The sequence below is a fragment of the Leptonotus elevatus genome, chromosome 22, assembly GCF_054856555.1.
Source record: "Leptonotus elevatus isolate MCC_2025b chromosome 22, RoL_Lele_1.0, whole genome shotgun sequence".
NCBI classification, from domain to species: Eukaryota; Metazoa; Chordata; class Actinopteri; order Syngnathiformes; family Syngnathidae; genus Leptonotus; species Leptonotus elevatus.
The window spans coordinates 6,831,965-6,845,940 of record NC_141260.1 but is presented as its reverse complement, the minus strand read 5'-3'; positions in this window follow the sequence as shown (position 1 = coordinate 6,845,940).

The window sequence follows — 13,976 nt, the reverse complement described above, 5'->3', positions numbered from 1 at the left end:
GGGGTTTAAACTAGGGTTAGGGTTTCAAAGTAGGGGTTTAAAATAGGGTTAGGTTTTCAAACTAGGGTTAGGGTTTCAAGGTAGGGTTTTAAACTAGGGTTAGGGTTTCAAAGTAGGGATTTAAACTAGGGTTAGGGATTCAAAGTAGGGGTTAAAACTAGGGTTAGGGTTTCAAAGTAGGGGTTTTAACTAGGTTTAGGGTTGCCAAGTAATGGTTTAAACTAGGGTTAGGGTTTAAAAGTAGGGGTTTAAACTAGGGTTAGGGTTTCAAAGTAGGGTTTTAAACTAGGGTTAGGGTTTCAAAGTAGGGGTTTAAACTAGGGTTAGGGATTCAAAATAGGGGTTTAAACTAGGGTTAGGGTTTCAAAGTAGGGGTTTATTGTAGGGTTAGGGTTTCAAAGTAGGGGTTTAAACTAGGGTTAGGGTTTCAAAGTTGGGATCTAAACTAGGGTTAGGGATTCAAAGTAGGGGTATAAACTAGGATTAGGGTTTCAAAGTAGGGGTTTAAACTAGGGTTAGGGTTGCAAAGTAATGGTTTAAACTAGGGTTAGGGTTTCAAAGTAGGGGTTTAAACTAGGGTTAGGGTTTCAAAGTAGGGTTTTAAACTAGGGTTAGGGTTTCAAAGTAGGGGTTTAAACTAGGGTTAGGGTTCTAAAGTAGGGTTTTAAACTAGGGTTAGGTTTTCAAAGTAGTGGTTTAAACTAGGGTTAAGGTTTCAACGTAGGGGTTTAAACTAGGGTTAGGGTTTAAAAGTAGGGTTTTAAACTAGGGTTAGGGTTTCAAAGTAGGGGTTTAAACTAGGGTTAGGGTTTCAAAGTAGGGGTTTAAAGTAGGGTTAGGGTTTCAAAGTAGGGTTTTAAACTAGGGTTAGGGTTTCAAAGTAGGGGTTTAAACTAGGGTTAGGGTTTCAAAGTGGGGGTTTAAACTAGGGTTAGGGTTTCAAAGTGGGGGTTTAAACTAGGGTTAGGGTTTTAAACTAGGGTTAGGGTTTCAAAGTAGGGTTTTAAACTAGGGTTAGGGTTTCAAAGTAGGGGTTTAAACTAGAGTTAGGGTTTCAAAGTAGGGGTTTAAACTAGGGTTAGGGTTTCAAAGTAGGGGTTTAAACTAGGGTTAGGGTTTCAAAGTGGGGGTTTAAACTAGGGTTAGGGTTTCAAAGTGGGGGTTTAAACTAGGGTTAGGGTTTCAAAGTGGGGGTTTAAACTAGGGTTAGGGTTTCAAAGTGGGGGTTTAAACTAGGGTTAGGGTTTCAAAGTTGGGGTTTAAACTAGGGTTAGGGTTTCAAAGTGGGGGTTTAAACTAGGGTTAGGGTTTCAAAGTGGGGGTTTAAACTAGGGTTAGGGTTTCAAAGTAGGGGTTTAAACAAGGGTTAGGGTTGCAAAGTAATGGTGTAAACTAGGGTTAGGGTTGCAAAGTAATGGTGTAAACTAGGGTTAGGGTTTCAAAGTAGGTGTTTAAATTAGGGTTAGGGTTTCAAACTAAGGTTAGGGTTTCAAAGTAGGGGTTTAAACTAGGGTTAGGGTTTTAAACTAGGGTTAGGGTTTCAAAGTAGGGTTTAAACTAGAGTTAGGGTTTCAAAGTAGGGGTTTAAACTAGGGTTAGGGTTTCAAAGTGGGGGTTTAAACTAGGGTTAGGGTTTCAAAGTGGGGGTTTAAACTAGGGTTAGGGTTTCAAAGTGGGGGTTTAAACTAGGGTTAGGGTTTCAAAGTGGGGGTTTAAACTAGGGTTAGGGTTTCAAAGTGGGGGTTTAAACTAGGGTTAGGGTTTCAAAGTGGGGGTTTAAACTAGGGTTAGGGTTTCAAAGTAGGGGTTTAAACTAGGGTTAGGGTTTAAAAGTAGAGGTTTAAACTAGGGTTAGGGTTCCAAAAAGGGTTTCAAACTAGGGTTAGGGTTTCAAAGTGGGGGTTTAAACTAGGGTTAGGGTTTCAAAGTAGGGTTTCAAACTAGGGTTAGGGTTTCAAAGTAGGGTTTCAAACTAGGGTAAGGGTTTCAAAGTAAGTGTGTAAACGAGGGTTAGGGTTTCAAACTAGGGTTAGGGTTTCAAAGTAGGGTTTTAAACTAGGGTAAGTGTTTCAAAGTAGGGGTTTAAACTAGGGTTAGGGTTTCAAAGTAGGGTTTTAAACTAGGGTTAGGGTTTCAAAGTAGGGTTTTAAACTAGGGTAAGTGTTTCAAAGTAGGGGTTTAAACTAGGGTTACGGTTTCAAAGTAGGGGTTTAAACTAGGGTTAGGGATTCAAAGTAGGGTTTTAAACTAGGGTTAAGGTTTCAAAGTAGGGGTTTAAACTAGGGTTAGGTTTTCAAACTAGGGTTAGGGTTTCAAAGTAGGCTTTTAAACTAGGGTTAGGGTTTCAAAGTAGGGATCTAAACTAGGGTTAGGGATTCAAAGTAGGGGTTAAAACTAGGGTTAGGGTTTCAAAGTAGGGGTTTTACCTAGGTTTAGGGTTGCCAAGTAATGGTTTAAACTAGGGTTAGGGTTTAAAAGTAGGGGTTTAAACTAGGGTTAGGGTTTCAAAGTAGGGTTTTAAACTAGGGTTAGGGTTTCAAAGTAGGGGTTTAAACTAGGGTTAGGGATTCAAAATAGGGGTTTAAACTAGGGTTAGGGTTTCAAAGTAGGGGTTTAACGTAGGGTTAGGGTTTCAAAGTAGGGGTTTAAACTAGGGTTAGGGTTTCAAAGTTGGGATCTAAACTAGGGTTAGGGATTCAAAGTAGGGGTTTAAACTAGGATTAGGGTTTCAAAGTAGGGGTTTAAACTAGGGTTAGGGTTGCAAAGTAATGGTTTAAACTAGGGTTAGGGTTTCAAAGTAGGAGTTTAAACTAGGGTTAGGGTTTCAAAGTAGGGTTTTAAACTAGGGTTAGGGTTTAAAAGTAGGGGTTTAAACTAGGGTTAGGGTTTCAAAGTAGGGTTTTAAACTAGGGTTAGGGTTTCAAAGTAGGGGTTTAAACTAGGGTTAGGGATTCAAAATAGGGGTTTAAACTAGGGTTAGGGTTTCAAAGTAGGGGTTTAACGTAGGGTTAGGGTTTCAAAGTAGGGGTTTAAACTAGGGTTAGGGTTTCAAAGTTGGGATCTAAACTAGGGTTAGGGATTCAAAGTAGGGGTTTAAACTAGGATTAGGGTTTCAAAGTAGGGGTTTAAACTAGGGTTAGTGTTGCAAAGTAATGGTTTAAACTAGGGTTAGGGTTTCAAAGTAGGGGTTTAAACTAGGGTTAGGGTTTCAAAGTAGGGTTTTAAACTAGGGTTAGGGTTTCAAAGTAGGGGTTTAAACTAGGGTTAGGGTTCTAAAGTAGGGTTTTAAACTAGGGTTAGGTTTTCAAAGTAGTGGTTTAAACTAGGGTTAAGGTTTCAACGTAGGGGTTTAAACTAGGGTTAGGGTTTAAAAGTAGGGTTTTAAACTAGGGTTAGGGTTTCAAAGTAGGGGTTTAAACTAGGGTTAGGGTTTCAAAGTAGGGGTTTAAAGTAGGGTTAGGGTTTCAAAGTAGGGGTTTAAAGTAGGGTTAGGGTTTCAAAGTAGGGGTTTAAAGTAGGGGTAGGGTTTCAAAGTAGGGTTTTAAACTAGGGTTAGGGTTTCAAAGTAGGGGTTTAAACTAGGGTTAGGGTTTCAAAGTATGGGTTTAAAGTAGGGTTAGGGTTTCAAAGTAGGGGTTTAAACTAGGGTTAATGTTTCAAAGTAGGTGTTTAAACTAGGGTTAGGGTTTCAAACTAGGTGTTTAAACTAGGGTTAGGGTTTCAAACTAGGGTTAGGGTTTCAAAGTAGGGTTTTAAACTATGGTTAGGGTTTCAAAGTAGGGGTTTAAACTAGGGTTAGGGTTTCAAAGTAGGGTTTTAAACTAGGATTAGGGTTTTAAAGTAGGGGTTTAAACTAGGGTTAGGGTTTCAAAGTAGGGTTTTAACCTAGGGTTAGGGTTCTTAAGTAGGGGTTTAAACTCGAGTTAGGGTTTCAAAGTTGGGTTTTAAACTATGGTTAAGGTTTCAAAGTAGGGGCTTAAACTAGGGTTAGGGTTTCAAAGTAGGGGTTTAAACTAGGGTTAGGGTTTCAAAGTAGGGGTTTAAACTAGGGTTAGGGTTTCAAAGTAGGGGTTTAAAATAGGGTTAGGTTTTCAAACTAGGGTAAGGGTTTCAAGGTAGGGTTTGAAACTAGGGTTAGGGTTTCAAAGTAGGGATTTAAACTAGGGTTAGGGTTTCAAAGTAGGGGTTTAAACTAGGGTTAGGGTTTCAAAGTAGGGGTTTAAACTAGGGTAAGGGTTTCAAAGTAAGTGTGTAAACGAGGGTTAGGGTTTCAAACTAGGGTTAGGGTTTCAAAGTAGGGTTTTAAACTAGGGTAAGTGTTTCAAAGTAGGGGTTTAAACTAGGGTTAGGGTTTCAAAGTAGGGTTTTAAACTAGGGTTAGGGTTTCAAAGTAGGATTTTAAACTAGGGTAAGTGTTTCAAAGTAGGGGTTTAAACTAGGGTTAGGGTTTCAAAGTAGGGGTTTAAACTAGGGTTAGGGATTCAAAGTAGGGTTTTAAACTAGGGTTAAGGTTTCAAAGTAGGGGTTTAAACTAGGGTTAGGTTTTCAAACTAGGGTTAGGGTTTCAAAGTAGGGTTTTAAACTAGGGTTAGGGTTTCAAAGTAGGGATCTAAACTAGGGTTAGGGATTCAAAGTAGGGGTTAAAACTAGGGTTAGGGTTTCAAAGTAGGGGTTTTAACTAGGTTTAGGGTTGCCAAGTAATGGTTTAAACTAGGGTTAGGGTTTAAAAGTAGGGGTTTAAACTAGGGTTAGGGTTTCAAAGTAGGGTTTTAAACTAGGGTTAGGGTTTCAAAGTAGGGGTTTAAACTAGGGTAAGGGATTCAAAATAGGGGTTTAAACTAGGGTTAGGGTTTCAAAGTAGGGGTTTAACGTAGGGTTAGGGTTTCAAAGTAGGGGTTTAAACTAGGGTTAGGGTTTCAAAGTTGGGATCTAAACTAGGGTTAGGGATTCAAAGTAGGGGTTTAAACTAGGATTAGGGTTTCAAAGTAGGGGTTTAAACTAGGGTTAGGGTTGCAAAGTAATGGTTTAAACTAGGGTTAGGGTTTTAAACTAGGGTTAGGGGTTTAAACTAGGGTTAGGGTTTCAAAGTAGGGGTTTAAACTAGGGTTAGGGTTTCAAAGTAGGGGTTTTAACTAGGTTTAGGGTTGCCAAGTAATGGTTTAAACTAGGGTTAGGGTTTAAAAGTAGGGGTTTAAACTAGGGTTAGGGTTTCAAAGTAGGGTTTTAAACTAGGGTTAGGGTTTCAAAGTAGGGGTTTAAACTAGGGTTAGGGATTCAAAATAGGGGTTTAAACTAGGGTTAGGGTTTCAAAGTAGGGGTTTAACGTAGGGTTAGGGTTTCAAAGTAGGGGTTTAAACTAGGGTTAGGGTTTCAAAGTTGGGATCTAAACTAGGGTTAGGGATTCAAAGTAGGGGTTTAAACTAGGATTAGGGTTTCAAAGTAGGGGTTTAAAATAGGGTTAGGGTTGCAAAGTAATGGTTTAAACTAGGGTTAGGGTTTCAAAGTAGGGGTTTAAACTAGGGTTAGGGTTTCAAAGTAGGGTTTTAAACTAGGGTTAGGGTTTAAAAGTAGGGGTTTAAACTAGGGTTAGGGTTTCAAAGTAGGGTTTTAAACTAGGGTTAGGGTTTCAAAGTAGGGGTTTAAACTAGGGTTAGGGATTCAAAATAGGGGTTTAAACTAGGGTTAGGGTTTCAAAGTAGGGGTTTAGCGTAGGGTTAGGGTTTCAAAGTAGGGGTTTAAACTAGGGTTAGGGTTTCAAAGTTGGGATCTAAACTAGGGTTAGGGATTCAAAGTAGGGGTTTAAACTAGGATTAGGGTTTCAAAGTAGGGGTTTAAACTAGGGTTAGGGTTGCAAAGTAATGGTTTAAACTAGGGTTAGGGTTTCAAAGTAGGAATTTAAACTAGGGTTAGGGTTTCAAAGTAGGGTTTTAAACTAGGGTTAGGGTTTCAAAGTAGGGGTTTAAACTAGGGTTAGGGTTCTAAAGTAGGGTTTTGAACTAGGGTTAGGTTTTCAAAGTAGTGGTTTAAACCAGGGTTAAGGTTTCAACGTAGGGGTTTAAACTAGGGTTAGGGTTTAAAAGTAGGGTTTTAAACTAGGGTTAGGGTTTCAAAGTAGGGGTTTAAACTAGGGTTAGGGTTTCAAAGTAGGGGTTTAAAGTAGGGTTAGGGTTTCAAAGTAGGGTTTTAAACTAGGGTTAGGGTTTCAAAGTAGGGGTTTAAACTAGGGTTAGGGTTTCAAAGTAGGGTTTTAAACTAGGGTTAGGGTTTCAAAGTAGGGGTTTAAACTAGGGTTAGGGATTCAAAATAGGGGTTTAAACTAGGGTTAGGGTTTCAAAGTAGGGGTTTAACGTAGGGTTAGGGTTTCAAAGTAGGGGTTTAAACTAGGGTTAGGGTTTCAAAGTTGGGATCTAAACTAGGGTTAGGGATTCAAAGTAGGGGTTTAAACTAGGGTTATGGTTCTAAAGTAGGGTTTTAAACTAGGGTTAGGTTTTCAAAGTAGTGGTTTAAACTAGGGTTAAGGTTTCAACGTAGGGGTTTAAACTAGGGTTAGGGTTTAAAAGTAGGGTTTTAAACTAGGGTTAGGGTTTCAAAGTAGGGGTTTAAACTAGGGTTAGGGTTTCAAAGTAGGGGTTTAAAGTAGGGTTAGGGTTTCAAAGTAGGGTTTTAAACTAGGGTTAGGGTTTCAAAGTAGGGGTTTAAACTAGGGTTAGGGTTTCAAAGTATGGGTTTAAAGTAGGGTTAGGGTTTCAAAGTAGGGGTTTAAACTAGGGTTAATGTTTCAAAGTAGGTGTTTAAACTAGGGTTAGGGTTTCAAACTAGGTGTTTAAACTAGGGTTAGGTTTTCAAACTAGGGTTAGGGTTTCAAAGTAGGGTTTTAAACTATGGTTAGGGTTTCAAAGTAGGGGTTTAAACTAGGGTTAGGGTTTCAAAGTAGGGTTTTAAACTAGGATTAGGGTTTTAAAGTAGGGGTTTAAACTAGGGTTAGGGTTTCAAAGTAGGGTTTTAACCTAGGGTTAGGGTTCTTAAGTAGGGGTTTAAACTCGAGTTAGGGTTTCAAAGTAGGGTTTTAAACTATGGTTAAGGTTTCAAAGTAGGGGCTTAAACTAGGGTTAGGGTTTCAAAGTAGGGGTTTAAACTAGGGTTAGGGTTTCAAAGTAGGGGTTTAAACTAGGGTTAGGGTTTCAAAGTAGGGGTTTAAAATAGGTTTAGGTTTTCAAACTAGGGTTAGGGTTTCAAGGTAGGGTTTTAAACTAGGGTTAGGGTTTCAAAGTAGGGATTTAAACTAGGGTTAGGGTTTCAAAGTAGGGGTTTAAACTAGGGTTAGGGTTTCAAAGTAGGGGTTTAAACTAGGGTTAGGTTTTCAAACTAGGGTTAGGGTTTCAAGGTAGGGTTTTAAACTAGGGTTAGGGTTTCAAAGTAGGGGTTTAAACTAGGGTTAGGGATTCAAAGTAGGGGTTTAAACTAGGTTAGGGTTTCAAAGTAGGGGTTTAAAGTAGGGTTAGGGTTTCAAAGTAGGGGTTTAAACTAGGGTTAGGGTTTCAAACTAGGGTTAGGGTTTCAAAGTAGGGTTTTAAACTATGGTTAGGGTTTCAAAGTAGGGGTTTAAACTAGGGTTAGGGTTTCAAAGTAGGGTTTTAAACTAGGATTAGGGTTTTAAAGTAGGGGTTTAAACTAGGGTTAGGGTTTCAAAGTAGGGTTTTAAACTAGGATTAGGGTTTTAAAGTAGGGGTTTAAACTAGGGTTAGGGTTTCAAAGTAGGGTTTTAACCTAGGGTTAGGGTTCTTAAGTAGGGGTTTAAACTCGAGTTAGGGTTTCAAACTAGGGTTTTAAACTATGGTTAAGGTTTCAAAGTAGGGGCTTAAACTAGGGTTAGGGTTTCAAAGTAGGGTTTTAAACTAGGATTAGGGTTTTAAAGTAGGGGTTTAAACTAGGGTTAGGGTTTCAAAGTAGGGTTTTAACCTAGTGTTAGGGTTCTTAAGTAGGGGTTTAAACTCGAGTTAGGGTTTCAAAGTAGGGTTTTAAACTATTGTTAAGGTTTCAAAGTAGGGGCTTAAACTAGGGTTAGGGTTTCAAAGTAGGGGTTTAAACTAGGGTTAGGGTTTCAAAGTAGGGGTTTAAACTAGGGTTAGGGTTTCAAAGTAGGGGTTTAAAGTAGGGTTAGGGTTTCAAAGTAGGGGTTTAAACTAGGGTTAGTGTTTCAAAGTAGGTGTTTAAACTAGGGTTAGGGTTTCAAACTAGGGTTAGGGTTTCAAACTAGGGTTAGGGTTTCAAAATAGGGTTTTAAACTATGGTTAGGGTTTCAAAGTAGGGGTTTAAACTAGGGTTAGAGTTTCAAAGTAGGGTTTTAAACTAGGATTAGGGTTTTAAAGTAGGGGTTTAAACTAGGGTTAGGGTTTCAAAGTAGGGTTTTAACCTAGGGTTAGGGTTCTTAAGTAGGGGTTTAAACTCGAGTTAGGGTTTCAAAGTAGGGTTTTAAACTATGGTTAAGGTTTCAAAGTAGGGGCTTAAAATAGGGTTAGGGTTTCAAAGTAGGGGTTTAAACTAGGGTTAGGGTTTCAAACTAGGGTTAGGGTTTCAAACTAGAGTTAAGGTTTCAAAGTAGGGTTTTAAACTAGGGTTAGGGTTTCAAAGTAGGGTTTTAAACTAGGGTTACCGTTTCAAAGAAGGGGTTTAAACTAGGGTAAGGGTTTCAAAGTAGGGTTTTAAACTAGGGTTAAGGTTTCAAAGTAGTGGTTTAAACTAGGTTTAGGGTTTCAAAGTAGGGGTTTAAACTAGGGTTAGGGTTTCAAAGTAGGGGTTTAAACTAGGGTTAGGGTTTCAAAGTAGGGGTTTAAACTAGGGTTAGGGTTTCAAAGTAGGGTTTTAAACTGGGGTTAGGGTTTCAAAGTAGGGTTTTACACTAGGGTTAGGGTTTCAAAGTAGGGGTTTAACCTAGGGTTAGGGTTCTAAAGTAGGGGTTTAAATTAGGGTTAGGGTTTCAAACTAGGGTTAGGGTTTCAAAGTAGGGGTTTAAACTAGGGTTAGGGTTTCAAAGTAGGTTTTTAAACTAGCGTTAGGGTTTCAAAGTAGGGGTTTAAACTAGGGTTAGGGTTTCAAAGTAGGTTTTTAAACTAGCGTTAGGGTTTCAAAGTAGGGGTTTAAACTAGGGTTAGGGTTTCAAAGTAGGGATTTAAATTAGGGTTTGGGTTTCAAAGTAGGGGTTTAAACTAGGATTAGGGTTTCAAAGTAGGGGTTTAAACTAGGGTTAGGGATTCAAAGTAGGGGTTTAAACTAGGGTTAGGGTTTCAAAGTAGCGGTTTAAAGTAGGGTTAGGGTTTCAAAGTAGGGGTTTAAACTAGGGTTAGGGTTTCAAAGTAGGGATCTAAACTAGGGTTAGGGATTCAAAGTAGGGGTTTAAACTAGGGTTAGGGTTTCCAAGTAGTGGTTTAAACTAGGGTTAAGGTTTCAACGTAGGGTTTTCAACTAGGGTTAGGGTTTAAAAGTAGGGGTTTAAACTAGGGTTAGGGATTAAAAGTAGGGGTTTAAACTAGGGTTAGGGTTTCAAAGTAGGGGTTTAAAGTAGGGTAAGTGTTTCAAAGTAGGGGTTTAAACTAGGGTTAAGGTTTCAAAGTAGGGATCTAAACTAGGGTTAGGGATTCAAAGTAGGGGTTAAAACTAGGGTTAGGGTTTCAAAGTAGGGGTTTAAACTAGGTTTAGGGTTGCCAAGTAATGGTTTAAACTAGGGTTAGGGTTTAAAAGTAGGGGTTTAAACTAGGGTTAGGGTTTCAAAGTAGGGTTTTAAACTAGGGTTAGAAATTCAAAGTAGGGGTTTAAACTAGGGTTAGGGATTCAAAATAGGGGTTTAAACTAGGGTTAGGGTTTCAAAGTAGGGGTTTAACGTAGGGTTAGGGTTTCAAAGTAGGGGTTTAAACTAGGGTTAGGGTTTCAAAGTTGGGATCTAAACTAGGGTTAGGGATTCAAAGTAGGGGTTTAAACTAGGATTAGGGTTTCAAAAAAGGGGTTTAAACTAGGGTTAGGGTTGCAAAGTAATGGTTTAAACTAGGGTTAGGGTTTCAAAGAAGGGGTTTAAACTAGGGTTAGGGTTTCAAAGTAGGGTTTTAAACTAGGGTTAGGGTTTCAAAGTAGGGTTTTAAACTAGGGTTAGGGTTTCAAAGTAGTAGTTTAAACTAGGGTTAGAGATTCAAAGTAGGGGTTTAAACTAGGGTTAGGGATTCAAAGTAGGGGTTTAAACTAGGGTTAGGGATTCAAAGTAGGGGTTTAAACTTGGGTTAGGGTTTCAAAGTAGGGATCTAAACTAGGGTTAGGGTTTCAAAGTAGGGGTTTAAACAAGGGTTAGGGTTGCAAAGTAATGGTGTAAACTAGGGTTAGGGTTGCAAAGTAATGGTGTAAACTAGGGTTAGGGTTTCAAAGTAGGGATCTAAACTAGGGTTAGGGTTTCAAAGTAGGGGTTTAAACAAGGGTTAGGGTTGCAAAGTAATGGTGTAAACTAGGGTTAGGGTTGCAAAGTAGGGGTTTAAACTAGGGTTAGGGTTTAAAAGTAGGGGTTTAAACTAGGGTTAGGGTTCCAAAAAAGGGTTTCAAACTAGGGTTAGGGTTTCAAAGTGGGGGTTTAAACTATGGTTAGGGTTTCAAAGTAGGGTTTCAAACTAGGGTTAGGGTTTCAAAGTAGGGTTTCAAACTAGGGTAAGGGTTTCAAAGTAGGTGTGTAAACGAGGGTTAGGGTTTCAAACTAGGGTTAGGGTTTCAAAGTAAGGTTTTAAACTAAGGTAAGTGTTTCAAAGTAGGGGTTTAAACTAGGGTTAGGGTTTCAAAGTAGGGTTTTAAATTAGGGTTAGGGTTTCAAAGTAGGGTTTTAAACTAGGGTAAGTGTTTCAAAGTAGGGGTTTAAACTCGAGTTAGGGTTTCAAAGTAGGGTTTTAAACTATGGTTAAGGTTTCAAAGTAGGGGCTTAAACTAGGGTTAGGGTTTCAAAGTAGGGGTTTAAACTAGGGTTAGGGTTTCAAAGTAGGGGTTTAAACTAGGGTTAGGGTTTCAAAGTAGGGGTTTAAAATAGGGTTAGGTTTTCAAACTAGGGTTAGGGTTTCAAGGTAGGGTTTTAAACTAGGGTTAGGGTTTCAAAGTAGGGATTTAAACTAGGGTTAGGGTTTCAAAGTAGGGGTTTAAACTAGGGTTAGGGTTTCAAAGTAGGGGTTTAAACTAGGGTTAGGTTTTCAAACTAGGGTTAGGGTTTCAAGGTAGGGTTTTAAACTAGGGTTAGGGTTTCAAAGTAAGGGTTTAAACTAGGGTTAGGGATTAAAAGTAGGGGTTTAAACTAGGTTAGGGTTTCAAAGTAGGGGTTTAAAGTAGGGTTAGGGTTTCAAAGTAGGGGTTTAAACTAGGGTTAGTGTTTCAAAGTAGGTGTTTAAACTAGGGTTAGGGTTTCAAACTAGGGTTAGGGTTTCAAAGTAGGGTTTTAAACTATGGTTAGGGTTTCAAAGTAGGGGTTTAAACTAGGGTTAGGGTTTCAAAGTAGGGTTTTAAACTAGGATTAGGGTTTTAAAGTAGGGGTTTAAACTAGGGTTAGGGTTTCAAAGTAGTGTTTTAAACTAGGATTAGGGTTTTAAAGTAGGGGTTTAAACTAGGGTTAGGGTTTCAAAGTAGGGTTTTAACCTAGGGTTAGGGTTCTTAAGTAGGGGTTTAAACTCGAGTTAGGGTTTCAAAGTAGGGTTTTAAACTATGGTTAAAGTTTCAAAGTAGGGGCTTAAACTAGGGTTAGGATTTCAAAGTAGGGTTTTAAACTAGGATTAGGGTTTTAAAGTAGGGGTTTAAACTAGGGTTAGGGTTTCAAAGTAGGGTTTTAACCTAGGGTTAGGGTTCTTAAGTAGGGGTTTAAACTCGAGTTAGGGTTTCAAAGTAGGGTTTTAAACTATGGTTAAGGTTTCAAAGTAGGGGCTTAAACTAGGGTTAGGGTTTCAAAGTAGGGGTTTAAACTAGGGTTAGGGTTTCAAAGTAGGGGTTTAAACTAGGGTTAGGGTTTCAAAGTAGGGGTTTAAACTAGGGTTGGGTTTTCAATTTAGGGTTAGGGTTTCAAGGTAGGGTTTTAAACTAGGGTTAGGGTTTCAAAGTAGGGGTTTAAACTAGGGTTAGGGATTCAAAGTAGGGGTTTAAACTAGGGTTAGGGTTTCAAAGTAGGGATCTAAACTAGGGTTAGGGATTCAAAGTAGGGGTTTAAACTAGGGTTAGGGTTTCCAAGTAGTGGTTTAAACTAGGGTTAAGGTTTCAACGTAGGGTTTTCAACTAGGGTTAGGGTTTAAAAGTAGGGGTTTAAACTAGGGTTAGGGATTAAAAGTAGGGGTTTAAACTAGGGTTAGGGTTTCAAAGTAGGGGTTTAAAGTAGGGTAAGTGTTTCAAAGTAGGGGTTTAAACTAGGGTTAAGGTTTCAAAGTAGGGATCTAAACTAGGGTTAGGGATTCAAAGTAGGGGTTAAAACTAGGGTTAGGGTTTCAAAGTAGGGGTTTAAACTAGGTTTAGGGTTGCCAAGTAATGGTTTAAACTAGGGTTAGGGTTTAAAAGTAGGGGTTTAAACTAGGGTTAGGGTTTCAAAGTAGGGTTTTAAACTAGGGTTAGAAATTCAAAGTAGGGGTTTAAACTAGGGTTAGGGATTCAAAATAGGGGTTTAAACTAGGGTTAGGGTTTCAAAGTAGGGGTTTAACGTAGGGTTAGGGTTTCAAAGTAGGGGTTTAAACTAGGGTTAGGGTTTCAAAGTTGGGATCTAAACTAGGGTTAGGGATTCAAAGTAGGGGTTTAAACTAGGATTAGGGTTTCAAAAAAGGGGTTTAAACTAGGGTTAGGGTTGCAAAGTAATGGTTTAAACTAGGGTTAGGGTTTCAAAGAAGGGGTTTAAACTAGGGTTAGGGTTTCAAAGTAGGGTTTTAAACTTGGGTTAGGGTTTCAAAGTAGGGTTTTAAACTAGGGTTAGGGTTTCAAAGTAGTAGTTTAAACTAGGGTTAGAGATTCAAAGTAGGGGTTTAAACTAGGGTTAGGGATTCAAAGTAGGGGTTTAAACTAGGGTTAGGGATTCAAAGTAGGGGTTTAAACTTGGGTTAGGGTTTCAAAGTAGGGATCTAAACTAGGGTTAGGGTTTCAAAGTAGGGGTTTAAACAAGGGTTAGGGTTGCAAAGTAATGGTGTAAACTAGGGTTAGGGTTGCAAAGTAATGGTGTAAACTAGGGTTAGGGTTTCAAAGTAGGGATCTAAACTAGGGTTAGGGTTTCAAAGTAGGGGTTTAAACAAGGGTTAGGGTTGCAAAGTAATGGTGTAAACTAGGGTTAGGGTTGCAAAGTAGGGGTTTAAACTAGGGTTAGGGTTTAAAAGTAGGGGTTTAAACTAGGGTTAGGGTTCCAAAAAAGGGTTTCAAACTAGGGTTAGGGTTTCAAAGTGGGGGTTTAAACTATGGTTAGGGTTTCAAAGTAGGGTTTCAAACTAGGGTTAGGGTTTCAAAGTAGGGTTTCAAACTAGGGTAAGGGTTTCAAAGTAGGTGTGTAAACGAGGGTTAGGGTTTCAAAGTAGGGTTTTAAACTAGGATTAGGGTTTTAAAGTAGGGGTTTTAACTAGGGTTAGGGTTTCAAAGTAGGGTTTTAACCTAGGGTTAGGGTTCTTAAGTAGGGGTTTAAACTCGAGTTAGGGTTTCAAAGTAGGGTTTTAAACTATGGTTAAGGTTTCAAAGTAGGGGCTTAAACTAGGGTTAGGGTTTCAAAGTAGGGGTTTAAACTAGGGTTAGGGTTTCAAAGTAGGGGTTTAAACTAGGGTTAGGGTTTCAAAGTAGGGGTTTAAACTAGGGTTGGGTTTTCAATTTAGGGTTAGGGTTTCAAGGTAGGGTTTTAAACTAGGGTTAGGGTTTCAAAGTAGGGGTTTAAACTAGGGTTAGGGATTCAAAGTAGGGGTTTAAACTAGGGTTAGGGTTTCAAAGTAGGCGTTTAAAGTAGGGTTAGGGTTTCA